This window comes from Canis aureus, chromosome 32 (assembly GCF_053574225.1).
Source record: "Canis aureus isolate CA01 chromosome 32, VMU_Caureus_v.1.0, whole genome shotgun sequence".
NCBI classification, from domain to species: domain Eukaryota; kingdom Metazoa; phylum Chordata; class Mammalia; order Carnivora; family Canidae; genus Canis; species Canis aureus.
The window spans coordinates 30,482,203-30,500,931 of record NC_135642.1 but is presented as its reverse complement, the minus strand read 5'-3'; the positions used below and the strand labels follow the sequence as shown (position 1 = coordinate 30,500,931).

Sequence of the window (18,729 nt, the reverse complement as noted above, 5' to 3'; positions counted from 1 at the left end):
ATGGAGGCTATAGAAGTGACGGTGGACCTTCCCATCAACGCCAGGAGTCCCTCCTTTAGTCAAAATACTGGGTGGCTGGGCTCTCAGCTCACCGCCATATCCCAGCTTGCAACTACTTAGAAACCAAGAAAAGGCAGATCTTCCAAAGCATGGTTGCCCTTATGCCTTATTGTTGTGGAGCCTAATTGAGGCAAATGTTGATAAGAAGAAATCCTGCGACATGCTGTGATGGGCAAACAGTATTACCTTTTCAAAGTATTATTTCTTCAAGTGTAACTTCTAAAACTAAATTGTGATGATGGTTATACTGTGCTGAGAATTTACTAAAAATTACTAAATTGTATACTTAAAATGTGTGGATTTCATGGTATGTAAATCTTAATAAAGCTACTTTAAAAAAATTTTTTTAATCCAACCCACTAAAGGATTCTCAGAGCATTTCTCTAGAGCCTAGAACATTTAACAGGCATTGCCTTAAGCAAAATAGTACAGCCAGTGGACTGTCTTCAGGGATCCCAGTATGCTTGTTCACTCCCTTTCCAACCTCTGTGACCTTCCCAACATCAATGTCCTATACCCTCCTCTTCTGTCTCAGCCCCTCCTGGTCCCCAGAAGAATTGCTTCCTATTTTACTTATTCACTAATGAATGAATCCATTGCCCTGAATTGATTCTTTAATATATTTGCACTTTCAACTTGTCTCTCATTGTAGAATGATTATTTTTAAATCCCGCTCAGGGGATTTAAAACCTTAAAGGAGGGGATAGAAGAGAACTGAAGGAAGAGATGCTTTCCCCTAAGAACCTGGAAATCACAACAGGAAGGGAGCCATCTGTTTTGTCTACAGATAAAATCAACTCACCAAGTATGATGAAAGATTGCGTTGGTCTGATGTTCTCAGAACCTGGCCATGTAAATGGCCTTGGGAACAGAGGGTATGTTGGGAGCCTGGCCCAGCCATTCCACCTATTCATCAGTGAATCAGACACAGCCAGGTGCTTCCAGAGCCTGCTGTGGTCATAAAGACAGCTGGAGACTTACAGAGACAATTTATGTCCATGGAGAAGAGCATGGACTCCTAATATTGACATGACTGGCAGGTTGGGGATAAATTTAGTTAGTTATTATAGGGTCGCTCTTTTCAACTTTGAAAAAACCTCTTGCATACACCAAGAAGAAAGCATTGTGTTTCCATGGAGAGAGAAGAGGATGTGGAACTAGCTGGTCTAGGCTTGTCCCTTCTCTGTTGCTGTCCAGCTGCATGAATTTGGATGAGCCACCTAAGCAGCCCTCTGAGCCTCCATTCTTTCATCTCTAAAATGGGACTGTTACCCACCAACTGCACAGGGTTGGTTGGAGGTAGGTGCTGTTCACCTGGTTACAGATATTGCAGGAAGTAATTCAGATGGACTAAAGGAAGGGGTTTTTATAAGCTAAAGTGCTCTACAAAAGAGAGTAGTAGTATTCACTTGAACTTCCCAACAAATTTCAGAAGAAAGATAATGCAGATGGTTATTATCCGTCTACTCTCTGGCGTAGAAAGGCACTGAGATCTAAGTGACTTGCCTGCCCTGGATTAATATTTGCATCTTCTGATAGAAACATGGGTCTTTGTGGAAGGCAACATTTTCAAATTCAGGGTTAGTTTCCACTGTGGTTCATGGAATCTAGACAGGGAACGTCGACGCTGACATTTCGGAACCCTTCCAATTAGTCTCAAGAGTTCAAATATCTCTCTGTTCGATACAACCCAGAGTGTAATCGTTTGTTGGTAATAACCTAGGCCTTGTTTGGCTTCATAGATCTGACTCTGAACCCGGACATCCCATGGACAAAAACACCACTTGCTTTTTATTGGCATGTTGGGTGGAATGGCTCCACACAGCTAGGAAACAATTTTATTTTTCCCCTTTGCAACTCAATTATAAGGCTGAAGGGCACGTATAGATTTTTCTGCAGGAAGCAAAGGGCTTTCAGGCTTACTTTATTGGCAGATTTCTGCATCACCTCCATGGTGAAGGGTTAGGTGCTTTTAAGAGGCAGAAATGCCCAGACTGAAGGAAAAAAAAGGGGGGGGGGATAATAATACATTCCAGATGGCCTTGTAAAAAGGAGGGAGGTGTTCTAAATCTTGGCCTTTCGCTCCTGTCCCACCGGAGGCCGCTCTCTTCCCAGAGACTCTGTGAATCAAACAAGAAACAAGACAAGTGTGGTGTTAAGAACCCAGAATTAGAAGCCAGCTGCCCAGGCTGGGGCTCCGTCCCCAACTCTGACACGTGCTGGAATTTATGGATATTCTGTGACTCAGTTTCTATAGGTTTTCTCACCGGACATCTTTCTCCATTTATTGGCACATACGGGGATTAAATATTGCAGGAAGGCTCCATCTGAGAGATGGAAAGGGAAGATTAAACTTTGATGCTGGATTGACTGCTAACTTTGACGTTTCCTATTGGCCCACCTCGGTGCTAAGGAGCCAGACTCTGAAGCATCAGCACCACCTGGGCCTTGGCAAGGCACTCTTCTTGTTTCTCTGTTCAAATCGCAGAAATTCCCCCGATGGCTCAGAATAGCTCAGCTGGGCGTCTGTGCCTGACTGAGGCTGGCAGATGTGTCCGGCACGGCATCTGGAAAAGAACCCAAAGCAGGTAGGATATTGGGAGCCCGTGTCCTTGCAGTCTGAATATTTGCAATCATTGTTCTAATCCAGTAGAGCTGTCGATGACTCACATGGCTTCCTGGGACACGTTTCAACTTGCCCTGAGATGAGTGGTGTGAGCAGACCCGTCCACCCTCCCAGCCGCCCTGAGGTAGCGATGTCAGGGAGGTTCATCCAGTGAGGGCACCCCACACTGTGCAGCTCGCCAGGCTCTACTGATGACAGACTCCTTGAGTCTGAGGGGACATCCTTTCTCTCCAGCGCTGGGTGGCTTGTCTACGGTAACCTTAGAATTCTTGGTAAAAAAAGAAAATGAAAATAAAGGAAAATAACTCCCATCTTCAGGATACCAAGCAGCAAGCAGGGCATAATCGCCCCAGTGCTATGGCATCTGGCACAATATTCAGTTGGCAAAGCCACGCTGTCTTGTATGTGTAATAAGCTCAATACTCAGCCTGCATTACTGGGACCCTGGTGAGGAGAGGGTCGGGCGGGGAGACAAAATGGGAGAGAGAGACTGCTATAGGAATGAATATTGAATCCAAAGTATTATTGTTAGAATCTCTGGAGGAAATGGCTCCCGGACATACAGGATTTTCAATACAGTTTAAAAAAGGAATGGCTCTTCTGGTTTTTCCATTTATTGTAGCTTCCCAAAGCTTATTTTTAGTAGCACTAATAGTGCCGCCTACCCCTGTACTCATTTTCTACAGATTTTAAATTTTTGTATTATCCTGTCCCTCCAGAGGTGCCTTCTATTTCTAAAACATTAGTACCATGGAGGGGGGAAAATAGGGCATTTCTGAGAGAAAGGAGCCTTGGATATTTGCATTCCGATTCGATTAGTATTTTTGCTTCTCCGGGTTCATTCTGAATCAAGGGAAAACGTATTTAAATGGAAATAGATTGATGCCAAGGATCTCTGGCCACTAAAGGCCCCCCCTGCCCCCGACATACAAACACAACATGGTGAGCTCGGGCACCAGTGTCCCCTCGGAGCTCGGCTAACAAAGGGCCTGGCACAGGAGCCTCACCCAGATGGATCAGCTATAAACTACACTATGGAAGGCACCCCCGGCCCGGAGTAAGCTACGGGCAGGACAGAAACCACCTGAGCATGTGTTTCTGGGTGGAGGTGGGAGTTCTGAGCAATCAGATCCCCTGCACAGGCTCAGAGGCCAGAACTTGGCGTCTTCGAATGAAGAAGTCAAGAAACTGCCATCATAGGAGGACCCTCGGTGTTGATTGTGCACCTGCAAGGAAAAATCTGATGGCAGAGTCCACTGCCGAAGAATTACAGTACCTGAGTTCTCACTGGAGCTCCAGACCTCACCGACTTTGCACCGACCTCCTCACAAACTGGGCCACGTTGGCAAGTCGCACGCGGGAACTAGATGGAGTGTAGCTCAGGCTATCTTTACCTGTGGGCTCCTGCGGTGGCTGAGGATTCCTGAACGAAAGCTAAATGTGGGCATCCACGTGCCCATCACTGCTTTTGTAAAGTGATGGCTCTGTAACAACACGGTTATCGGGGTCCTAACAGGGACATTGCAAGTCAAGTTTTGAGAAAATAATGCTATGTTAGGTTTCCACCTATGGTCTCTTGTAGCTGCAAGAATTCACAATCAGCTTAAAGTGTTAGATCTGGAAGGGACTTAAGAGATGTTTTATCTAACTCATTGTTACCTAGTTGCGGTCCTTGAACCCAGAGAGGGCACGTCACTGGCTGAATGTCACTGAGCAGGTGTCTTATACAGGTTCACAGATGATGTCTCTGGACTCTTCTATTGTTCTTTCCAGTGACCCTTGAAAACGACAGAAGGTTACTGTGACGTAATGTACATTTAGGGAGTCAGAGATGCCACTAACCACTCCTGTGACTGCCTCTTAGATCTTTTTGCCTGACTCTTCCCTGCTGGGCAGCCCCAAGCAAATTGCTTTCTCTCTCTGTGCCTTGTTTACCACATGTATATAACGCAGATGCCGCTCACAGTACTGGTGATGATGACCATACCTCCCTCGCAAAGTGATCAAGTGGTCCAGAGTGAGCTGTAGAGTCAGGCAGTCGGATTCAAGTCCTGATGCTCCTTCATTTAGTGCTTGGAGCACTTGGATCACTTACTCTCTCTGAGCCTCAGTTTCCTTAATTTTAAAATAGGCATAAGAATTCCTAACTCATAAAGTCGTTCCAAGGATTAAATGATAAAATATCTATATAAACCTCTTAGCCCAAGTGCTCAATAAATGGCCACTGCTCTTACTGTAATTACCAACAATGAGTTAGAAAAATACAGGTAAACTTCCTAAAAAAAAAAAAAAAAAATCCTAAAGTGTGATAAAAGTATCAGCTATTATTAACTAAAGGGGCCATAGTATCCATCCCAAGCTGTTGTTAAGATTCCTACATTTCTAGCAGCTGGATCGGCTCGGTGCTGGGTACTTGATTTGCTTGCTAAATCAGCTTAAATCACTTGTTTGCCTCTGATACAGTCTGGCTCTTTCTGACATGGCCAAAGAGACCACAGAGGGCATTAAGCTGCAGCAGAGGCACTACAAACAAGATTTCAGAGAGGGAGAGATTTCCCATAATTGCTGGGACCACCTCCCCGCCAGCTTGATTTCCTGTGCTGATGAGTGTGTTGAAAAGATTGATGTGGGCATGACCTTCAGACCTTGTTTGGAGATTATACATACACGTGGTGCTTTAATGGTACGAGTGGCAGTTGGGGGGGTTGTGTTAATTACATTTGAATAGAGAGCTGGTGATAACTCACTAGCTCAGCCCCTGGTAGTTAATTTTGTTACATCCAGGGGAAAATTCTGTTGGGGTCTATGAGTAGCTGTGGTGCAATTAGGCGGCAAGAAGGTTTTTGTTGGTACAGTTGCTATTGATTAGTATTTACTTTAAAAAGAGTAAAAACTATTCCCTCGTGCTGGAGCTGCCTAATCTGTCAGGGCTGAGGCGGCACGGTTTGGAGATGCATAGCAGGCTTTCTCATAGATCCTGAAACCCCCCGAAAGAGAGTCCAGTATAAAAATCTCCCCAACTGGTTTTAATGATGCTCGAATAAAAGGCATATACCACAGCCAAGATCTCATTAAAAAAAGGGAAGTCTTTTTGTAGATTTGCTTATTTATTTATGAAACGCCTCTGAAATATTTATAAATGCTTCCCTGATATTTGTCTGAAAATACATTTTAGGGCTTCTTTGGTGGAAGGCAGGGGGGAGGGGGAGCATGGAGGAGAGAGGATGCGAGTGGAAGAAAAAGAGGTGAGTTGGGCACAGTTTCTTTCTGCTGCAGTGAGGTGGCTGTGCCGGGGTATACACGTGTGTCACTAGGGGGTGCCCCGAGAACCAGGCAGGCTCTAACCTGCTCAGCACAGGTGACCCAACTTGCTTGGATCCCTTAAACAGAAGCAGTGGCAATCACAAGTGCTCGGTTTAATTTTCCTGACAGAACCAGGGCAGATACAGACGCTCTCGAGGCCTTTATCACTTCCTTCACTTTTAGAGCTATTTATTAATTGAAATAATAGTTATGCTACCCCTTGCCTCAGACCTACTTTCATCTGTTTAGCAACTGCTTTCTACGAAACACAAAAGAGCTCAGCAATGACACTGGTGTCTTAATTAACCATTGAATACCTTATAGAGCAGCTGTCATAACTCTTGTCACTTGAAAGAAAGCACAGTGGTCCCTGTTTTTTAAAAAAACAACAGATACACAGAAAAAAAAAAGTTGATCTAATGAGCTGTCTTTGATGTGTCTTAAGAATTTTACTTTTTATCATCGTGCTTTGCACTCACTTAACAATGTAAAGTAGGGAATCTCAGGCCAAGCTGGAGGAGATCAATGAATTTACTTTTCTTCTCGCCTTTCAGAGAACTTGGTTGCACAGTGGCTCAGAGAAGTGGTCCAAGATCAGAGATGATGACACAGCTAAGGCTGCTTGTCAGTTAAAAGAAGAGGAGGGGTTGATGTAAGCTTATGTAACCAAAATATTTCTAAACCTTTCCAGCCTGTGGGGCTGAATAAGTCTCATTAATATTATAAGACCAGAACCTCAAGCCCTTACCTGTTAATGCAGTAATAGAGCTCCTTACAAAGCTCATTCCAAACTCAACGTCCCTTTGACATCCCAACGTGGCATTTTATGTGTGTTTAGGTGTTAGTCTGAGCTTTTACTGATCACTGGATTCTGCTTACTTTTAGGAGTTCTACTAGTGCCATCAGTGTTGGAGCCAAGCCACACCACCCTTATTATTTAAAAAAAAAAAAAAATTTTATTGGAGTTCAATTTGCCAACATATAGCATAACACCCAGTGCTCATCCCACCAAGTGCCCCCCTCAGTGCCCGTCACCCAGTCACCCCAACCTCCTGCCCGCCTCCCTTTCCAGACCCCAACTCCCCCCCAACCTCCCTACCCCTTGTTTGTTTCCTAGAGTTAGGTGTCTCTCATGTCTTGTCACTCTCGTTGATTTTTTCACTCATTTTCTCTCTTTTTCCTTTATTCCCTTTCACTAATTTTTATATTCCCCAAATGAATGAGACCATATAATGTTTGTCCTTTATGGACTCTGTCTCTTCACATGGTTGATTGCTGGCTCTCACCACTAACACTCTCAAATCCTTCATTATCAGGACAGAAGAGTACCCTATGAGGAACTGAGGAGAAATGTTTTCTGTCTCTGGGCTCATTTGGGAATGTTTCATCTGAGTAAAGCAGTTTGAACCCGAATGTATTCTAGAATAGGATGAGGGAGTTTTTTTTGGTTGTTGTGTACAGCCCCATCTCCCCGAGGTATATATGAGCCCTGACAGCTTACGGCTGGATGGGTTCAACCTCCAGCCAGCATAGTGAAGGAGAACAGCCAACACATCTGAACATCTTCCCTTCTGACTCTCAGTCTGTGGCTGCATCTCACTGGCACTGCCAGATTCTCCCGTGGTGATCCTTGTTTTTCAGCCTGAGGCAGCTCCTCAGCACCCCTGTGCAAATAAATATTTAGGGAAAAGATTACTCTGACTCCACCCACCATGTGTCTGAAGCTCCACTCTGCCCCAGTAAGGACCTCCAAATCATAAACATGAACCTAGTTAAAGAGGAGGCCTTTAATCACATGAGCATAAATCTTGGGGAGGGTGAATGTGCAGATGGCATAATGATTAGCTCGTCTCAAATATATTTCTACAGTTATATGGTATCTGAGACATGACAAAGAACACGGATGCCTTGTAACTAGTGTGCAGACCCCCTCAAGTGCAAAACACATGCCGTCACCAACACTGAGCTTACGGTCCAGAATTAGCAGGCACTCGATAGAAATAATAGGGAAATGATAGCAGCCCAAGGATTGTTAGTACTGACCTTTAAGTTTTCAAAGCAAACAAGATACTTTATATATCACTATATAAGAATGCAAAAGGTACCCCAGCGGGATTATCACATCGATGGGACAGCAAAGCATTTTATAACAGGGGTTTACCATGGAAATCTTAACACCTTAGAAGACAATCTACTCATTGCTGCCTCATTTAAGTCACTGTTAAGTGAACTCTTAGACCAGCCTCCTGTTTTGCATAATTCTAAATCCAGGGTCCCTGGGAAGGCAGTCACCCCTGTAATAACTATTGTGTTTCTATGTATTTATTTCTGTGTGCACTCATCTGTGAACATGCGTTGGGAGAGCGTGGTACCTTCTCAATGGTGAGTCTCTGAATTACCGCCTCGAATTGCACAGCATGTGGGGGGGGGGGGAAGAGTTGGTATAATAGTTTTGCCACTTGAACTTCAAAAATGAAGCAGAGCTTTGAGTCATTGCCAGATGACATGGCTGAGGCCTAGCGAAACTGAGGAGGCCTGATACAAAGTCTGTGTATGGGACTCTGAGGCTGCTGACTCCCCCGCCCCGGGCAGAATGATTCCAGAAGATGTTTATATGAAGCTTCTTGCCAAACAAGCAAATAGGGCCCATAAATATGTCCAGCAGTGGACAGAGTGGACCCTGCTGGTCTGTGCCAAGTGTGCCCTGGGGAAGACAGTGTCACTTGACGTACTCAAAATTTGCAGTGAGTAGAGGCCGGAGCTGGGTTTGCTTGCTTCATGTGTAAAGAGCATCCTCTCCCTCAGTGCAGAGTCTCCACGGTCTTCTCCTGGCACCTTCCAAAACCGCTCAGACAAATATTGGGCCCCTGATTGGAGCCTGATGAATACCTGTTGACTTGATTCCCCCAAGCAGGCGGGCTTAGCCAGCAAGGTCAGGATAGCCTCCTCATGCCCAGGAGGGTGCCTGAATTCATCCCCTGCATAAAATGCTTCATATTAGCCTGTTTTCTCTCCAAAGCACCCTTTTTTTTTTTTCCTTTCAGCTTTATTTATTGCGTCTGAGAGAAATCCTCAATTAGGAGAACACAAACTCGAACATTTCCATATCTTCCTTTTAGCAAAGAATATGTCCCTCAATTCAGAGCATTCTGCAGGCAGCTCTAGAAGAGAAGAAACCCAGAGCTGATGGCATGCGTCTCATCCCGACTCTGAACTCTGGTGACCTTACTCCTCTATGGTGGGGGGTTTGTAACCTAGAAACCAGCCAACGCTGCAAAGCAGGGTTTTTTCCTCTCAGGGAGCCCTTGTGAAGTGTGTGCCGCATATACCCTCTGCCTTATCCTACCTCTCCTCACTGCCGCCCTGAGCAAGGTTTATATCATCTTTTAGCTCTGCACATATACCTATAAAACAAGATAGAATAGAGTCTAAACAGAAGCAGTGGCGAGTCCTGGTGCCTCCCCGGACCTGGGTTCTAGATGCCAAACAGCAAATATACAAGCAGAGTTCTTAGGTGATGAGCTCTTCTCACATGTAAAGGGAAAGGAAGGCCCTTCTTTCATCTCAAATGAACCCATAGGAAGCTGATCCACAGCCCACAAATTCCTATGAATGAGAAAGATCACCTGGTAAACTTTGCACTACTCTCTGGTTTTTGAGGTAAGTAAACATTTGATATTGAGATAAGTAGATGTTTATCTGTTCGAATTCCCAGAAGCGTCACTGCAGAATTTATCTGGTGGCCATGTGACATTACGAGGACATCTTTTAATAAGTGACATATTAAAGGCTAAAAAGCGAAATAGAAATACAGCTAGAACTTCGTTAGAGCAAGCCTTGTTATTCTTCAGATGTGTCTATGATGTTGTCCCATTCCTAATACTCTGATACAGTTGGAGAGAAGAAGAATCTGATTTGATATGGGGTTGATAGCCTTCTGGTTCCCAGACAGTGAGCCAAGGCACCCTAGGCATTGCAGGGAACCCAAAAGAGTGCCAGGAAATCTTTTAAATAGTTGGGTAAAGTGTATCAGTTCTTGACATGTGTCAGACATCGTGTGAACTACTAGCTCAAGTCAATTCACAGTTTCATTACTGGAATGCACGACATTCTTTTCAGTGATGTCACACCTTTGCAAAGCTAGGTTTTTGGCAGTTGGTATGATATAAAGCACTGCCACGTGGTACAATGTGGAACAGGAAATGAGGGCGGGGCTTTCCCATCTAATGCCAAGGTTTCAGAAGTTGTGAAGTCAGAAATTGTGATTACCGAACAATGAAGTGAAAATCTTATTTTTATTTTTCTTTATACATGGAAGTCTTTTTTAAAAAAGACTAAATTGGTAAAACATGTTAGGTTATTTGGGCCTAATTAATTAATAAACAGAACCGTAAGACAATTTCTTTTGGCCTAAGAATGCTAAATAAAAAAAATACTGATACATTAATCATGAAACAAGAATGTTTGGGAACTTTTGGGTTAGACAGTAGAGAAGATACATAATCAATGTTTGCTATCGAATAAATGCCAAGAAGTATTTCTTGTGTGCTTATTACATATAGGCATAATTTCAAAACTATAGAGACATACATGTGAGATCTCCCCGCCCAAAGTTGGGGGAGGGCAGTAATAATATGAAGGATGTAGCATGTGCCAGGGCCCGATACTTTACGTGTAATCTTATTATACCTGTGTAAAAACCTACGAGGAAGGTCATATGGTTCTCATTTTATAGAATATAAGACGGTTTCAGAAATAAGACATTTGCCCCAAACCACACATCGGTAGTAAGCGAACAGGCTAGTATCTGACCCAGCTCTGTTTGGTTCCGAAGCATATTCAGCCTTGTGCTATCAGTCAGCATCTGGGACTGTTGTAACAGCAATATCGAAATAGCAGTCCATGTGTTTCAGTATAAATCAGGAAGATGCCATTTTAGGACTCCCGTGACAATCCAAGTAACTGAGGGCTCTTGGGCTACTTACTATGTTTATATTTTCCTGTGTTGATCAGTTTGTGAGCATACTTAATTCTGTATGTGAGTGAATATTTTAATTTTCTTTTCTTTCCCCCTAATTATGTGACTGAACCATTTCACTTTGTAGCCTTCCATTTGGCAGACAATAAATGACCCTTTTAATCTTGGTCTTTGTAACTTATACCCGACAAAAGTTAAAAAGCACCAAATGATGCCAGTTGTACTGTGATTGTCACGTTGTGTGATGTGCAAGCTTAACCCATAGCAATTAAAGCAGCTCAGAGAAGGAATTTTCCATTTAGACTAAGGGGGACAGGCTATCTGGCTCTTTCCAGGAAACAACTAAAATAATTCTGCAGAAAATCTGCTTTCCTGATCTTTGCATAAGGAGAGACAGGCTGTTGGGTGGAAGCTAGCATGACTCTGGGCTTCCCTCACTGTGCTGTATTGGCTGGATTAAGGAGTCCTCAATAGCATCTCAAAAAAGAGTTTGACTTTGTGGTCTGACATTTGTATAATGGATATTCTGTACACACATTCCCCAGATTTTGTTGATTCAGAGATTACTCAAACTCCATCCTGATAAAGCTGTATTTAATCTGGGTTTACTTAGTCGTTTGTTTAGTTTAAAGGGTGGAGAGTTGTTTTGGAAAGTGGGCTGCTACTTGCGCTGAAAAGGCTTTTTGCTGACGTCCCTACCTGGTGAAATGGCAAGAGGTGGTTTCAGTAGATGGTCAAGCATGTCAGATATCTATCAACCTAACCTTAAGAGAACACCATGAAAGAAGTGTGGCTGAAAACTGCTGGGTTCTGCTTGCCTCAGGAAACTCCCTGTCTGGGTTACTTACCTTTCATTACTAACATTTTACCCAGTCATTATACTGGATTTCCCCCTTTCCCCTCAGAAAATTAGTAATCATGTCATTTCCAATCCATATTTGTGCATTCGATCAGTTAAGAGCTGTGAAGGTACCATGTCCATATTGGGACATAGACTTTAGTGTATCACATGATAATCTGCTTTTGATCTGTCCAGGTGGTCTGTGCTCTGTGTTGAGGACTTTTGGAAATGATGTATGCCTGTTTACTTACTTCTCTGAGGTTTTGTCTGGGAGATCCTAAAGCAGGATAGAAGAAGATGAGGTTGGGAAATGGCGTGTGTAAAACATGTTTGCATTTTGGCTGCCCAAGGCTCAGCCATAGTTTCAGAGGCAAAGCTGACAACCCCTGGTGGCATGGGGATGAAACGCTGCTGCTTGTTTCCTCCCCTAAGTAGGATGTGGACGGCTCCTGACCCCACCGCTGGCTTACACATGGCATGAAGGTCAGTTGCTGCCCATGGAACTCCTCGCTAGATGTTTTCTGCAAGTTCCAGGAAATATCTACCATGCTCTCATCCATCAGTAAGCCCTAGATCATAACTTGTTCCCCACCGCATCCCCCCATGCCCTCCTATCAGATCCCTGAAAACTGTGTACTACACAGAACTTCTTCACAGAAATTTGGAATAGCTGTTCCTCGGAGCACTTCGCCATCCAACCCCATGCGATGTTTCCCAAAAAGCATTGCCCCATTTTTTGAAGAGTTCTCCCCCATTTGCCCTCCTGCCTCCATTTTAACCCTAGAGGACCTATACAGAGATTTATCAGTTCTGATTATTTCTCTTCCTTGAGCCTAGAACGAAACCCATCCCTGTAGTAAACAGTAGGCCTCCAAAGCCTCAAGATCATCCCGGCTCTGCCCCATACATGCTCTAGAGTTACCAGAACTGGGTTCGAATATTAGTTCTGTCACTTACTGATCTGCAGCTTGACCAGCCTGAGCCTCTCCTTCTTTGACATATAGAAAAAATAATTCTATTTCATTGTGCTATTATGACTAATGTTAGATGCGTCATTGCAGGTCAAATGCCTAGCATCTAGTAGACGCTCAAGAATTACCACTTCCTTTTCTAAACTTACAGTTTCTTGACAATTACTTAGGATCCATCCCAACATTGGCTCCTCTGGGACGAGGATAGAAGGAGGCAGCAGTGTTAGGAAGCAGGAAATCTTTTCTCTGACTCAGAGAAAAGGCGGCGGTCTTGCCTATTCTTTTTACAGAGTCTTCCTTTCTTTATTGTGGGCACAGTTTTGCTCTCCCCGTTGCATGACTCTGTGTCTAAGAGGTAGCATAAGAAGACTGAAGTGAAATGAATTAAGATGCAGGACTACAGCTGTCAAGTCTTAGGGGATCTGGTAAGCATTACGTGTGTAAGCATTATCTGATCTATGGGCAGGCGTCGTAAAATGTCCAGGTTCGTCTCTTTCATTTAACTTGCTTTTTTTTCAGTGAAAGGGCAGTTTCGTAAGAACTTCCACAGAAATAAAATCCACAGCTCACTTGGAAAACAAGGGGCTCATTTGGGGGCTCAAAATAATCTCTTTAGCCACCGCAGATCTAGCCAGTGGACGTGGAACACGAAAACACAGTGTGGCAGTTAATCACACCGAGGGAAACTTATCCTCACCCCATGAAAATAGGCTCCCAGACATGTTGCAAAGATCATTAGCTCATGCTCTCCTCTGCCTATTCATCTAGCATTCACACCCCCTCCACTATAGGAACAAGATTTGAGGCACACTGATTAATGTAATCTCTACCGAGGTGGAGACTATTGTAGACATCCTGATTACTCATTAATCCCACAGGCAGAGATCTGGAGATGTCATTTTTGAGATAATGAGTGCAAAGCCCTGATACGTAGTCAAGTTAGGGCAGAACTGGGGGTGAGCGGGGGGCGGGGGGAGGGCTTGTAGGACAGTGAGTAGAGCTGCCTGATCAGCCTTATCGGCTGATGGATAGAGGAAGCAAATGGCTATCCTTATGGGCCTCCTCTGGGCCTCTCTCTCCTTTTTATGACTATAGCTCACCTCTGCAGTCCTCACCCCTAAGTGACTGGGGTTGTCCTCGTTCCCACTGCTGCCACCAAACAACACACACACACGTGCACGCAGCAACCCCTTCCCAAAATTGCCTTTCCCATGAGGTCCCCTGTTTCTTCATCTCTTCTCAACCTGAGGAAGATACTATATCCTGACCTCATTCTTCGTGACCAGCCAGCCTGCGAGAAGGGGAATTCATGTTACTGAGCTCTGTCCAGATGGCAAACCTCACACAGTGTGCTCTTCCTGTTTCTCTGTCCACTCCTCATGGGTAGATACTCTTATTCCTCTTTTGTAAATGACACAGTCGAACGTCTTAGAGGTGACATGACTTGCCCAAGTTCACAGTCCTAGGAAAGTATGGCTCTTGGATTCCAACTTGGGTCTGTATAACCTCAGGGCTAAATTCTCTCAGCGATGCGACCAAAATAAGACTTGCTAAATTCTCTAGAGTCTTGCTGATTAAGTAGACTAAATGGCTTTCCTCTTGTAATAATTTAATGTGCAAAGGGTACTCCTGGACTTAAAATATCATAAGGATTTTTTAGTGGTGGAATTTTAGGCATAAGGTAGATTGGGAAGAGGAATATTTGGGGGTTGGAATTTTCGGTCACTTCCTCATATATCACACTGTGAAAAGGAATAAATAGCCTAAAACCAGGTCTGTAGCTAAGGCGCTGTATGCGTATCAGGAGAAGTATTTTTGTCTGGCAATGGATTTTTTTTTTTTGATGGTCTATTGGTGGAAATGGGAAATTTAGAAATGCAGTGTGTTTCCAAGGGGGTAAAATCAATCCTTATTCACACATGGAGCATTTAGCAAGTATGTTAGCTTTCCATTGATTGGCATTGGTGATGTCCAGGGTGCGTTAGCTTTGAGATCTGATATGAGAACAAACGTTTGGGCAGATATGAAAATGGGAGGCAGATATGAAAATGGCCTTGCTGGGTCACCCTCTCGTGGGAATAAATGCCAGTGTCTCTAAGTGCTTATAGTGTGAGTGAGTCTTTTCTACATGCAAGCCTAATGAACAGAGACAGACCTCCCTAATCTGGTGATAAGGAATTCCAGAGACTGCTCAGAACTATAACACAAGTCCTGATTGATGGTTTTAAGAGAGTAAAAAAGATGACCCTTTACTGACAGAATTAAATGTGTACTCTTGGGACTCCTGGGTGGCTCAGTGGTTGAGCGTCTGCCTTTGGCTCAGGGCATGATCCTGGGGTCCCGGGATCAAGTCCCACATCAGGCTCCCTGTGTGGAGCCTGCTCCTCCCTCTGCCTCTCTCTCTCTCTTTCTCTCTCTCTCTCATAAATAAATAAAATCTAAAACCAAAAAAATGTGTACTCTGAGAAGGTTGCCAGTTAAAAAGTTCGATATGATCAATGTTTACCTTTTCCTAATTAAAAAAAGTAACCACCTACACATGTTTAAGGAAGAAGTTTAAGCTCTTATCCTCACCGAATGAATGAATCGAGCTGCTGAATCTTAAGGAAAGAGACCAAGTGGAAAGAGCTGGAAAGCTGAGGTGGGAGTACTAGCTTACAAGAGCCATATATTAATTGTTCTCAGGAAAATTGCTGAGGGAGGAGGGGGCAGTACTTGAACACGTGTGCTGTATGGGCAAGCCTCTGGACCACGCACAAGGTGCTTGTAATGATTTATTTCCAGCCACTGACTTTGCTGTGAATGACAGAGTTTATTTTATTTTATTTTTTAAAGAAGAAGCCTCAGCCTAAGGAAACACTGTGCTTCCACGAGATGCCAAGCTATTGAAAGAGCTGTTCCGGGAGGAGGGTGGGGGCAGGGCAAGTATATTTTCTAAGATTTTCCGATACTAAAACCCATTTATGACTGTTGAGGAAAATCTCTCTGACGGAGGATTTAGCTCTCACTAATCCTTAAGTGACTTGTTTTGACAGAGCCTTTATAGGAGATTTTCTCAGTAACTTTGGTGTGCTCTAAAGGAGCAATTACTGATTTGTCCTCCAGCACCTTCTTCTTTAATTTTTTTATTTTTGCCCATTTAATGTATGCCAGTTAATGAACTTCATGTAGGATCCAAAATAGCAAGAGAATCCGAGCAGGACTGTTTACTGTAGAAAGTCAGGAACGTTTGGATTTTCTTGGATCTTCCATTCTCTTTCTTGCCTCCGGGTATCAAGGACCTGGATTTCATTTCGTGTGTCATGTGGCCTTCTCAGCAGATTCTTTGACTCAAGCTTGTGGAAATCGAGCCCTACTTCTTATTTACACTGCACTTTCTCTGCATAAAGACATTTTCTCCTGCTTGAGGAACGAGCATGGGGACCCCGGGTTTTTAAGCCTCCCGGTGTTTGCTTTTGCTCACATAGGCGTTATCCTTCTAGGTGACTAAAGGAGCTGGGGCACACTGCTCGCCTCCCCGTTCAAGGGACCGCTCGATGCTGGTGCCATGACAACGGGGCCCTCACATCTGGCGCTTCGATCTCCCACCCTGCCTGCTGCTACGAAGGGATTTTTCAATTCCACCTCACATGCCCTCTCCCAAAGTGTCATTAAACCACACCAAAAAAAAAAAAAAAAAGGCAGCCTGGATGGCTCAGCGGTTTAGCGCCTCCTTCAGCCTGGGATGTGATCCTGGAGACCTGGGATCGAGTCCCACGTCAGGCTCCCTGCATGGAGCCTGCTTCTCCCTCTGCCTCTCTCTCTGTGTGTCCCTAATAAATAAATAAAATCTTTAAAAAAAAAAAAATCTCGCTCCAGCAGAGGCCTCAGTGGGTCCTTCCAGCCCACAGGTTCTCAGAGTATAGGCCCCAGCCAGACCAGTGGCATGGGTACCGCCTGAGAACTCCTTAGAAATGCAGATTCACGGGGCACAGCAACCTGGGTGATTCTGAGGCAAGCTAAGGGTTGAAAAGCTACTATATTCTCGTCCCTTGCCTGTCTTGCTTGCAGGAAGGACTGCAAAGGAACTATCCTCCCATAGAACTGCTGCCTAGCCCCTCAGAAACCCCCAGATTCGTGACTCCATGAATGCTCAATTTTGGTCTGTGACTTTGAAAGCTTCCTCGGCACAGTGAGGTTTCTGGTCCTAATTTATGACTGGTTTCACTCTTTTTTTTTCTTAATGTCATTAAGCCATGCCAGTGACAGGATGGCTGCTAGGGTGTGGCAGGAGGGATTTATGAGTTTTCACGAAAGTGTACAAAACTCTAGGCAAGCATTAACATATTGAGTTTTAAATCATTCTTGAGACTTTTTTGAAAGCCGCCTGCTTTAATCCTCTTGTCAGGGAGCTGCCAAGGTTAAAAAAAAAAATGATCGCCGAAGCAGCTTTGCCAGCTTTGCAAAGTCAAGCCATGAGAAGTCTTCACTGGAAGAACTGTCTCTTGTGCCCATTTGGCCAACGGAGATGGTTTTTAGAGAAAGAGAAAAGCCATGACATTGGTTTTGAGGAGAGGAGCATTCTGGGAGGCCTCTTGGGGGCGGGCATGGGGTCACCCTGTAGGCACTTAAGTGTTCACGTTGCTGCTTGATGGGGTGACGGCAGCCCGGTCTTTGTGGACTGGAGGAGAGGACCTGGACTGGGGACCTGGGAAGGCAGGATTCGGGTCCTGGTTCTCTCCTCACAAGTAGCGTGACCTTGGGCATTAGTGTTTCTGACATTTGGTTTCTTCATTTATAATATAGAGGAGGTTATACCAGGTGACCTCTAAGGGTCCTTTCAGCTTTAAAATTTATGATTCTGGGATTCCTTCTCCCATCTGACTCCCTGCACCATCCTCCCCCTTGTGTACAGAAACAGCCGAATTTATTGATCTCTCAGAGGCTCTGTCACCCACTTCTTCCTCCACGTCCCCTCGTCCCTTAAGAACCTCTCCCTTATAGAGCTTGAAACAATAAAAAACACATACAGGGGACTCTTGTCTTTTCAGCTGCTCAGAGTTCACCTGCTAATTGGCTTCTTTCATTTCTTATGGAGGGGTGAGGCGGGCCCTGGAAGATGACAGAGTCTGTGTCAGGCAGGGCAGGGGTTTCGTTACCCAGAAATCCTTCGGCGGGTCTTGAAATGAAAACGTGTAATAATACTTTCTTTCCTCAGAAAATCAGGACTCCCAGCCCTAATCCCATTCCCACTTGCCCTGTCCTCTGAAGAAACCAAGCTGCTAAAAACACAGCAGAGGTGAGACAAAGGACATGGTTGCTAATTGCTGTTGAGCATTCTGGGAGAGGGGGTTGAGGGAATGTCCTATCATCTTCTCGCATTTGCCTCCAGTTCTGGGAATTCTCTCCCATCTTTGGTTCGAGCTGTGTCCTTGGGTAACCTGGCCAGGCAGGCCCTTTGCTGTTGAAGTGCATAAAGGCAGACATCCAGACGATTCTCTTCAGCCCATTTCACCCAACTGGAGTTTAAAGGTTAGATGACCCTCTGCTAGCTTGGGCCATGCTTGGAGAATTCATCTGGGCCCAAACTCTCCCAGAAGCCTGGGATGGTGGGAGAGAGGGTCAGCAAGCACGCATCTCACGTCACCACTGAATGTCTCAGGAAAGCACCTTGTAGACTCCTCTAAGATGTTCCAGGTAAATATGAGTACAGTGGTCACATAACAACTTCTTGCGGGCCGAGAGCATGCCAACTTTCCTCCTCCTCTTTATACCTTGTAACCTCCTGAAACTGGAACCCACTAGAAGATTCCCTTTACCCTATGACAGGGAATGAGTTCATCTCATAAAAGGATTCTGAGTATATTTCCTTTTTTTTTTTTTTTTTTTAAGTATATTTCCTTCTCAGGAAAGTTTCTAATTCCGTGAGGAGTGAACCACAAAGTCAGGAAAGGTAGCTTTGGCTTCCTTT

At 44.5% G+C, this 18,729-nt stretch overlaps 1 protein-coding gene and 1 long non-coding RNA gene across 2 annotated transcripts in view; one reads left to right on the top strand and one right to left on the bottom strand.

Annotated features, from left to right (window-relative positions):
• The window catches only part of RORA (RAR related orphan receptor A), a 711,502-nt gene that overhangs the window by 302,353 nt on the left and 390,420 nt on the right, over window positions 1-18,729 (top strand). The gene's annotated exons all lie outside the window — the stretch shown is intronic.
• Window positions 1,893-18,729, bottom strand: part of LOC144303322 (uncharacterized) — a 55,085-nt gene continuing 38,248 nt past the window's right edge. The window contains exon 3 of the long non-coding RNA XR_013370394.1: window positions 1,893-4,464. This is a non-coding gene — a long non-coding RNA (uncharacterized LOC144303322). The remainder of the gene's footprint in view (window positions 4,465-18,729) is intronic.